Source organism: Arachis ipaensis, chromosome B03 (assembly GCF_000816755.2).
Source record: "Arachis ipaensis cultivar K30076 chromosome B03, Araip1.1, whole genome shotgun sequence".
Taxonomy (NCBI): domain Eukaryota; kingdom Viridiplantae; phylum Streptophyta; class Magnoliopsida; order Fabales; family Fabaceae; genus Arachis; species Arachis ipaensis.
In genome coordinates this window covers 37,907,827-37,917,769 of record NC_029787.2, presented here as the reverse complement: position 1 = coordinate 37,917,769, position 9,943 = coordinate 37,907,827, and the positions used below count along the sequence as shown (strand labels likewise).

General features: G+C 32.9%; 1 long non-coding RNA gene and 1 pseudogene across 1 annotated transcript; both read left to right on the top strand.

The window, feature by feature from the left end:
• On the top strand, positions 538–2,197 carry LOC110262475. The gene is made up of 4 exons (XR_002359255.1): positions 538–713; positions 805–828; positions 919–1,383; positions 2,173–2,197. It is a non-coding gene; the product is annotated as an uncharacterized LOC110262475 (long non-coding RNA).
• Positions 2,349–4,502, top strand: LOC107632991 (annotated as a pseudogene).

Genomic DNA, 9,943 nt, shown 5'->3' with positions numbered 1-9,943 from the left:
ACTGAAATTTACATATAATTTACATGTAAAAAATTAAAATTAGGGGGCGATTGCCCTCCTTTCTTTATAGGTAGCTCCGCCCCTTTATATGATGAAACATTAGCAAATTTAAGTTCATCGAAGAGTACTAATATTTATTCATATCAACAAATTTTGAACTCGATAATAATATTAATAAACCAGATGCTCTTGGCTCAACGGCGGCTCAACGACAAAACGGCGACAACGCGTGTGACAACGGCACACTACTAGAAAACTAGTTATTACAGACGGATATTTTCGACGGATTTTATCCCACAAAAATACAGATAGAATTTTAGAGGAATTTTTTGTCAAAAACAAAAAAAAATGAATTAGCATAAATTACAGACGAAAAACAGAATCCGTCGATAATTCTGTCGGTAAAATTATTTTTTTTCATGGGAAATGATTACAGACAGAAAATTCGTCTGTAATTAAATAGACAAAACGTTGCGTTTTATTAAATTATTATAGACAGAAAATCCTTCTATAATTTAAATTTTCCGTCGGAAATATTGAGGTAACCCTAACTCAACCCTACCTTCTCGAGCTCCACCCACACCCCACACAAGTGAGAGCTTCTTCCTCTCTCCGTCCACACTCTCTCCATCGCACGAGCTTCTTCCTCTCTCCTTCTTATTTTGCAATATAAAACTGTGCTCCTCTGCTCCCTTCGTCATCGTCCCTTGGAGGTTAGTTCGTTCAGCGTTTTGTTTCTTTCGTTGTTCTTGTTTTGCGATTTGATAATGGTGATTGATGATTCTGTTATGTTAATTTTTGCAGGAGCTTAATTTGGGAAGGGATAGAGTAAGCATTCGCAATGAGTTCATCACTACACTCTTAATTTCAGAAATGCAAATTGTTTTGTTAATTTCGATTCGATGCATTTCGTTTCAGATAAAAATATTGGAACATGAGCTTTCATGCAGATCTGCTTCAATCAAAACAAATGCCCTAAAAACTGGTAGTAACGATGAAGGAAGACAATATAATATGGTGTTGTCTATAGTGTTGAGGGGAAAAGGGAAGAGTTCTTGGAACAACTTTTGAGTTCTAGGAACAGATCAAGATCAAGGAGTGGAAAAAAGAGATATTCATCTGAGGAATGCTCATCATCTTCTTCAGATGTTAGTAAGGATTTCAAAGATCGAAAAGGGGAGGCATCAAAAGACAAATAGAAAACACGGGAGTAAAAAGAGCAAGGTAAAAGGTGAAGCTGCAAATATTGCAGCAGATTCTATAAGTGAGAATAAAATTTCAAGAAAAGAAATGTGATTGGATTGGATGCTTAGGCCTAAGAGTAAGGGACCAACAGTTTCAGATACAATGGAGAAATTGCCAGAGGAAGATCCTGTTGAGGAGGTATGAATCAGTGTCGATAATTTTTTGCCCTTTAGCTTCATGTTCTCCTGTTTGGTTCTTTATTTATCTTCTAATTGTTTGTTGTTTGTTAACATTTTATTGCTTACTTGAATTTCGTCTTATTGAACAAAGTTTGGTGGTCTCATTTTTTACTATACCATAACGAGAATAGAAATAAAAGGACGAATGAAAAGAGAAGGCAAAAGGTAAACTAAATAGAATTAAATATGATCAATAAATGCAAGCAAAGAAAAACATATGTTATTATATTTCATCACCCCAGTATAAGTTTTCCTGAAAATAAATATATGAGAAGAGCAAATTGAAATGAAGAAAGCAAAGAAAGTGTATTAAAAAAATGTTGAAAAAGCTTTCAGATAACAGGCTTCAGTAAGAATGTATATACTAATGATCATATTATATATTGTATATACTCCTTTTTCTTCTTCCTGATTCATAAGAGTTTAATAAGAGTCTATACTATCTTTTATATTTTCATGTTGTTATAAATTATTAATTAGTTAAGTATCATTACACAGAGGTTCCAATCATAAATATATATGCTTTTTAGTGATGTAATGTGATAATGTATAGTTGAAATAGATAGTGTAGCAAAATTGAATTAACCTTAGATAATTTGTTACCTCTTAATTTTTCTATGTTAGAAAATTCAATCCAAATAGTAGGACTATGTAAATTACCGATTAAATCATTTTGAAGCCAAAAGGATGGATATTGTTGCTAAGAAGTAAGAAATGTTATGAAGGTAAAATTTTGGTTAAAATGCAGGCTTATGTGACACAAGATGACAACTTGATTGGGACACAACCTGAATGAGTAACATAGAAATCAAAGAACTATTGATGATGAAAACATAGATAGGCTAAAGAATTTTGATTTGCAGGTACTAAGGAGACTATTGGACTTTGGCAAGAAACTTCATTCTCCTAATGCTCTTCTCATCAATGGGCAAAGAGATTCTGCTGTCTTTACCGGTCAAGAAGGTAATAACTAATTATTAATTAACCATCTCTCCATCTCCATTAATATTCACTATTTGAAACTAAATAAAAATTAAATCAACTATATTTATTTGCAGGGAAGACTTACAAATTTAGAGTGTCCAATGTTGGGTTAACAACATCAATCAACTTCAGGATTCAAGGCCACTCATTGAAACTTACGATTTGGTTGCAATAGTTGGTGCTGTCCCCTCTGCTACTTACATGCGTTGTTTGATGTCTTTGCAGAAGTAAACCCTCTGTAGAAAGTTCCGGCTATTGTTCATGGAAACTTGAAGCTCTCCGAGAGGTAATTCTTGATAAGGAACCATGCTTTTTAACCCTCCTCTCTTATTTTAATGCTTATGACGGTGCTCCATTGCACCTGTTGGTTATCACTGGGTTGTCAAGGTTATTTATGTACATCATGGCTATCAAAATGAAGGAAACATGTTGGGATATCCTAATTTAAATCTGAAACATGACATGTATTTTATTTAAGTATCCTCCATTCTGTTCACTTTTTGGTTTTGTTAGTCTAATTTGTGTAATTCACTTTATAAATACGTGAATTTGTGTTTTTTTTCAATGCTTTTGTTAGTGGTGGAATTAATCTTGTTTTCTTTTGGCAGCTATGCAATCCTAGTATATCTTGCTTCTGCTTTTACTGGAATTGCTGACCACTGGTTAGTAGAACCATCTCATCTGCTTCTTGTGACCCGATGAGTTGCTATTGTTCCAATCTTTATAGAGTACTCATTACTTGGGAACTCGTATATTTTAGAATTGAACCGTTACATTGTCCATTAGTAAAACATGATTTTGGGTTCATTTTTCTCATTTCTGTATGTTCATTGAAAGGATAGATTAGGGTGACAGAGATTAGAATAAATAACTTAATAAATTATAACATCTTCCATTTTCATTCATCAGGTATCCAACTGAGCTGTCTAGAAGAGCCAAAATTAACTCAGTAATGGATTGGCATTATTCTAATTTACGAAATGAAGCAGGTAGATACATTCTAATTTTCATCTTGAACTCTTTTAAGTAATGTGACTAGCCATGAGCAGTTGATTTTTTTTCTATAGACTTGTATGCTACTTAGTGATTAATTACTAGAAGAAAATCCATGAATGTGGTTATTATCCATCATTTGTTGTATGACTTTGCAGTGAATTATGTAATACATACTACACTAGCACCTGCCCTTGGCCGTCAACTGAATCCAAAAGCATCTACTGAAGCAGAAAAAGTTTTTTTATCTTCTTTGAAAGCACTGGAGGATTTCTGGTTCAATGGAGATAATGAAGGATTTCTGTGTGATAGCACCCAACCATCGGTGGCTGATCTCAGCATGGTTTGTGAACTTATGCAACTTGAGGTAACTAGATATGACTTGATCATTGTTATTGTCATTAATGCTACATTACCCGATAAATAGCTCTTGTGAGTATGGTAGCTATATTCCTAAGTCCTAATTTGTGAGCTTAAAATTTCTTATTGTAAACAATGCTATCAATTGACTCATCATCTTGAAATCTTTGGTTGAACCACAATGGTGGTTGGTAATATGTGTGATATCTTTTAGCATGAATCTATAAGATATCTAATTCTCTAATTGAACTCTGAATTATCACAGGTTTTGGATGAGAGGGATCACAGTCGAATATTATCTCCTTACAAGAAAATTCTTCAGTGGATTGAGAATACAAGAAATGTCAAAGTAATAAATTTGTGGCATATTGTGGGCTTTGTTCTATATGCAAATCAGGAAGAAATAGTCTCTCCTCCCTAGTAGGTCTGTCCTTTTCATGGGTGGCATTATCTTCAAGGTCTAGTGACTCTTTGAAGTTTGGCACTGCCATCAGTGTTTTAAGGCATGTGCATGATAGTCTTTCTTTTCCTTTTTCATTCTTTGGTAAGGTTCCAAGATGTAAAGCTTTAATGCTAAAATTGTTATCTATTTATAATGATTGCTGCAAGTTCATCAGTTTCATTGATTATAATTTACTTCGGTAACAAAATTTTTCTTGGCTGCAGTTGGATATTAGAACCAAATTGTGCCTAAGGGATAGTCTATACCGTTTGGCTAAGAGTGCCGAGCAAAGACATAATGACTCAATTGCAAATGGTTGCACCGGAGATGATCAAGCATGCAAATCAATGGTGCCACATAATGGTAGCATGTATTGGTTGCTGTCTTCACTTCAGTTTTATTGCTCAGAGTTATAAGTACTTAATGTCAGTGCATAGAAAGTACTGTTAAACAAACTTTTTTAATTTATTGCAGAAATATAATGCTATTTAATCTTCTTGATAAGTATAACCTGCAACTTTATTCAGAAATATAATGCTATTTAAATATAATGCTATATAATCCTCAAAAGTACTGTTAAACAAAATTTTCTATGCTTTCTGCAGTGGTTATCACTCCTCCACTCCTCCAAAAATTATTGTGGCACGCAAAAGAAACCCAGAGGTCTTAGCAAAACAAGCCACCAGGAGAAAGAGAAAACGTTGAATGGATCTTAGAATAATTGAACAACTAATGTTCAGTCTGTGCTCATGTATTTCCTTGTGTTGCTTGGGGATTATACTTTGTTTATGTTTTGAATTATATTGACTTGTTTATTTATATTACTTTTCTTTTAGTTTGATAATACGATGAATTTGTTTATTTTTTGAAATATTATAAATATTCTAATAAAATTAGATAAAATTTGTATTAAATTTATATTTATTTTGTATTAAAAAGTTTATTTTGTAATTAGAAAAATAAAAAAATTCTATTTTACCTTACTGATGGATTTATAGACGAATTTTCTGTCTGTAATCAGAATGTGAGATGATTTTCCAAAGTTCAAATTACAGACGAAAAATCTGTCTGAAAATTCATCTGTAATTACAGACGAAAAATCCGTCTGAAAATCCGTCTGTAATTATAGACGAAAAATTCGTCTGAAAATCCGTCTGTAATTACAGACGGAAAATCCGTCGGAAAATTCGTCTGTAATTACAGATAGAAAATCTGTCGAAAAGTTCGTCGCCTTCGGGAAATGGATGAAGAATTTACAGAGGGAAAATCCGTCGATAAATGGTAAAAATCCGTCGGTAATTTTCCGACGGAAAAAAAAATCCATCGGTAAATAATTTTCGACGGGGCTTTTACAGAGGGACAAAATTCGTCGTTAACCAAAAATCTGTCTGTAATAAAGACTAAATCTGTCTGTATTAATCTATTTTCTAGTTGTGGCAAGCTCCCAGCCCGGCATGGTCTCCCTCCTCTCTTCTCTTCTTCCTTCTTGAGCTCTCTCCTCTCTTTGCTGTGTGTGTTGTGTGTTGCATGAGGGGGAAAGGGAAAAAGGAGGTGGCAGCTGCTGATGAAAAAAAAGGAGGAAGTGGGTGTGTTATGTTTAGTTAGGGTTAGGGTAGAATTAGGTATAAGAGTAATTTTGTAATAGTCAATAAAATTAGGGATAATATAGTAATTGAAAGCCAAATTTTAATCCAATAAAATTATCTTTGAAGAAAATATGCTTACTCATCAATTTACAATTTATTTTTAAATAAATACTCTAATTCAAGAATTAGAGATAATTAAATTATTTTTTTTTTAAATCATAAATAAAATTCGAAATCTAAATATTCAAATTAAAGAACCTTAAATAACTTATTATTAAATTTTCAAAAATTCGGGATCTTACATCCTAAGTAATGTCAGGTTGTGGGATGTAAACTGACATGTGAGCTCATGGCTTACATATGGTAAACATGCATCATAATTTTTTACAGCATATTCTCTATGACCTTGTATTGTGCTTGAGTTCTTGTTGTTGTGCTCCATGACTTATTTGTATTGTGATTGTGTAGCTTGTCTGTGATTGTTTATTGTTACTGGTTGATTGTTATGAGATTGACCTTAAAGTTGAAGATGAAAGAAAAAACTGTAAGGAATAGCGTAAAAAGGAAAGTAAGACTAAATCAATTACAGAAGAAAAGTTAGTAAGATCGTATAATGTAGGGTTGAAAATATTACGTTTTACTGTTTCTCCAGGCGGAGTTGATGGCGACGCCTGCTGAAGAGATGGTGCCACTCTTTTTGCTATACCCTAGTCTTAAAGTACATGTACGTTTAAAGGACGTCCGATGGTATATGAAGCTATTAAGCTTAGAGTGTTTTTTCCTCTTCTTGTTAGAACTTTTTTAGGGGTAGGACTTATCTAGCTTGAGTTTTAGACTAGAGATTTTTTACATGGGTCAAAACTCAAAGTGTCATATGTAAATAGGAGCCTGTACTATATATATACACTAAAAATGTCTAAGTTTGGACTAAAACTATTTACGTTTATAAGACTATTACTACAGTTATCCTTTCTTATTGCTTGTATGCAATTTGTGTGTTTATATTTTGAAATAAGCTTATTTTTGTCTTTTGTTATGATTAATAACTTATCGTGTATGACTATTATCGCTTGCAATGCGATTTTAAAAAATATATATATGCACCCCGAGAATGCGTTCACGTTTCTAACGGTGAAATATGCTCATATATTATATTAATAAGGAGTTAAAGTTTTAGGGGAACAAATTAGTAACACCTTGTTTTTAGTACGATCATAATATACTAAAAATTGGGTTGTTACACCTAAATTAACAGATGTGTGAATTGGTTTTACATTAAGTTGGATTAAAATTTTATTAAAAGTAAATAGGTATTTATAGAATAACTTAATATTATTGACTATTTCAAAAGAAAAGATACTATCTGCATATTGTGAATCTCTCATGATATGAGCGGTTTTTTCATAGTGGGTGGTTATTCCCTCTACATGCAATGAATGCAAAATAATAAGAGAGCATCCAGCTTGCCCTCAAAATCAGACGCAGGTCCAAAATAAGAGATATGGTTTAAAACCTGTTCGAAATTTGGATAGTTGAACATTGGGTCAGATTAAATTTGGTACTTCTTGACTTTTCATGTAGAAATAGAAATATTTCTTAAAATATTTATTGTTAAAGTAAAATTGCAAACAAAATAATTGTTAAAATTATAAAATAACATGTTCGAAATTTGTAGAAGTGTAAAATTTAAGGACCTTGTTACAAGGGATGTTTGGTGACTTACAAATATATACTAAAGAATTTATCATTAAAATATATAATAACTTTAGAATTGTAATATCAAAAAAATGAACCTTTAACAAAAAATATGAATTAACATATAATAATCATATAACCAATTTATGTTCTAATAAAAAGGCTATTTTTTTAATTATAAGATACTTGTTTCGAGATATGTTTATCTGAAACAAAGATGAGGAAAATGGGCTTAGATTTGCGGTCCAAACACCTAAACTACTTCGTACGCTCCTAAGATGACAGTTGAAAATATTTTCAAGAGATATTAATTCCAAAATAAACATATATTTTTGTAGAGTGTGTAAAAGTTGAAAGATTAATTACCTTAATTGTACTGATATTTATAGAGTAGCTGATATGACTGAATGTTCAATAGAGAAGATGATTCTATAGATTATGAAAAATTTTCCTTTTTTTTATGGACGGTTCTGTTTGGTGGGGAGTTGTTCTTCCTTCATGCATGAGATTCTAGTTGTGAAAAACTACTTAATTGTTCTCCAAGTTGGACCGAATTATGGGTTGGGGCACTTGGACTGATACCCAGCTGGATAGCTTTGTCCATTCCTTCTTAGATTAGATTAGATTTGTTTGTCCAAGTACGTGATGGACTTGTTTATAGTTGTCAGTTCAAATCCTTCTGGAAGGGGATAATAACCAAGCTATTAGGTCAAATAGGAATAATATCCTGACATATTATTTAAATTTAATAGAACAAAATATTCTTTAAATTGGTTATCGAAGAATAAACATAACAATTGAATTGGTTCCTCAATTTTTATCATATAATCGAAAAAGTTCATCAAAGAAGCAACTAAATTGATTAAAAAACATTTTTCGTGCCATGTCAATTTGTCTAATAACATCTCCCGTCATGTGTCATTTAAATTTCTAAATCCAATTTTTACTAACTATGTTGACTACACTACAAGAAAAACGTTGAGTACCATCAGATTTAGCGTCGTAGAGTAGCGATAGATTTACCAGTGGTAATGGTGTCGAATTCGTAAGGTTAAGTAATCACCGGTGGATTTATGTTTCCGACATTAAATTTTTCGGCAATAATTGGACGAAAAAATAAATTGGTGTGACCTTTTGGGTCGGATTTATCATCGAAAAAATGCTGCTACCTCCATCTGCTCAGCAGCCCAATGTCTCGGTGATGCCGCTTTCAGGGACAAACACTGCGGCCCCAGAATCCTCTCACGGAAGTGACCCAACTGATGCGCCTTCACCACCTCCCATCGTACGGTTAATGATTTGGCTTGATGGCAGAATGGCGTAAGTACTACTTTAAGTCTTCTATATGCTGAAAGTGTCTGATTATTGATTCTGGTTTTAGTGGATTTATGGTTGTAGGTTTGAACTGCTGAAGCGTTTGATATATCGTGATTAGTGATTCTTGATAGTTGATTATAGTTTTAGTGGATTTAGGGTTGTAGGTTTGAAATGCTGAAATTCTTTGATATATCCTGTTTATTGATTCTTGATTATTGATTCTAGTTTAGTGGATTTAGTGGATTTATGGATTTTGCTTCTTGATTATTGACTGTTGTTCATTGATTGTTAACAATTGGTGCTGTTTAAAGATAATTGTTGATGGATAGTGTTTGTGGCGCATTCTAGTTATAGATTAAACTCTGCCAAAATTTTCTAAAAAATTTTCTATATATTATGGTTATTTGCTTCTAAAGTTTTAATTTATATTGCCATATTGGTTTGTTTATGAAGTGTTGATAGGTTTGCGCCAAATAACAATGTATGTACTCAGGAGATGACCAATGTCATCAAGCTGATGTACGACCATCCATGGCCGAGCTACATGAAGATCCCCTTTAAGACCAGAGAGCGATGGTTTCAGAAGTGGGCGGTAGGAACTTAAAATAATCAAACCTTCTTAGCTAGTTTATATCTTCTATTTTATTTAATACGATATATTTTGATTCACTAATTTTAAAATTTCTTTTTGCAACTGAACTTTATATGGGACAAGGAGCACGATCTCATCATCAGGAAGATATACAACCATTGTATAGGTAGGCGGCTACAACAGATACTGGAGGATGTACGTGAGAAGCGCGACCACCTCACTTCCTAGCTCCACCTAGAAATCACTACAAGAAAAATGCTGAATACTGTCGGATTTCGCGTCGGACGTTAGCAGTGGGTTTATCGATGGATTTACTGGCGGATTTGGCAATAAGTTCATTGGATAAAAGGTTACCATCGAATTTGATTTTCTGACAATAAATTCGCCAGTAATAATTAAAGGGAAAACAATAAAAATTGGCTCCAAGATTACCATGGGATTTACCACAGAATTTATCTGCCGATAATCCCTGATTAGTGTAACGCTGCGTTTTGGTCACTTTCAAAGCGTTACTGTCAGATTTTCCGCCAGTAAATTCGACAGTAATCTT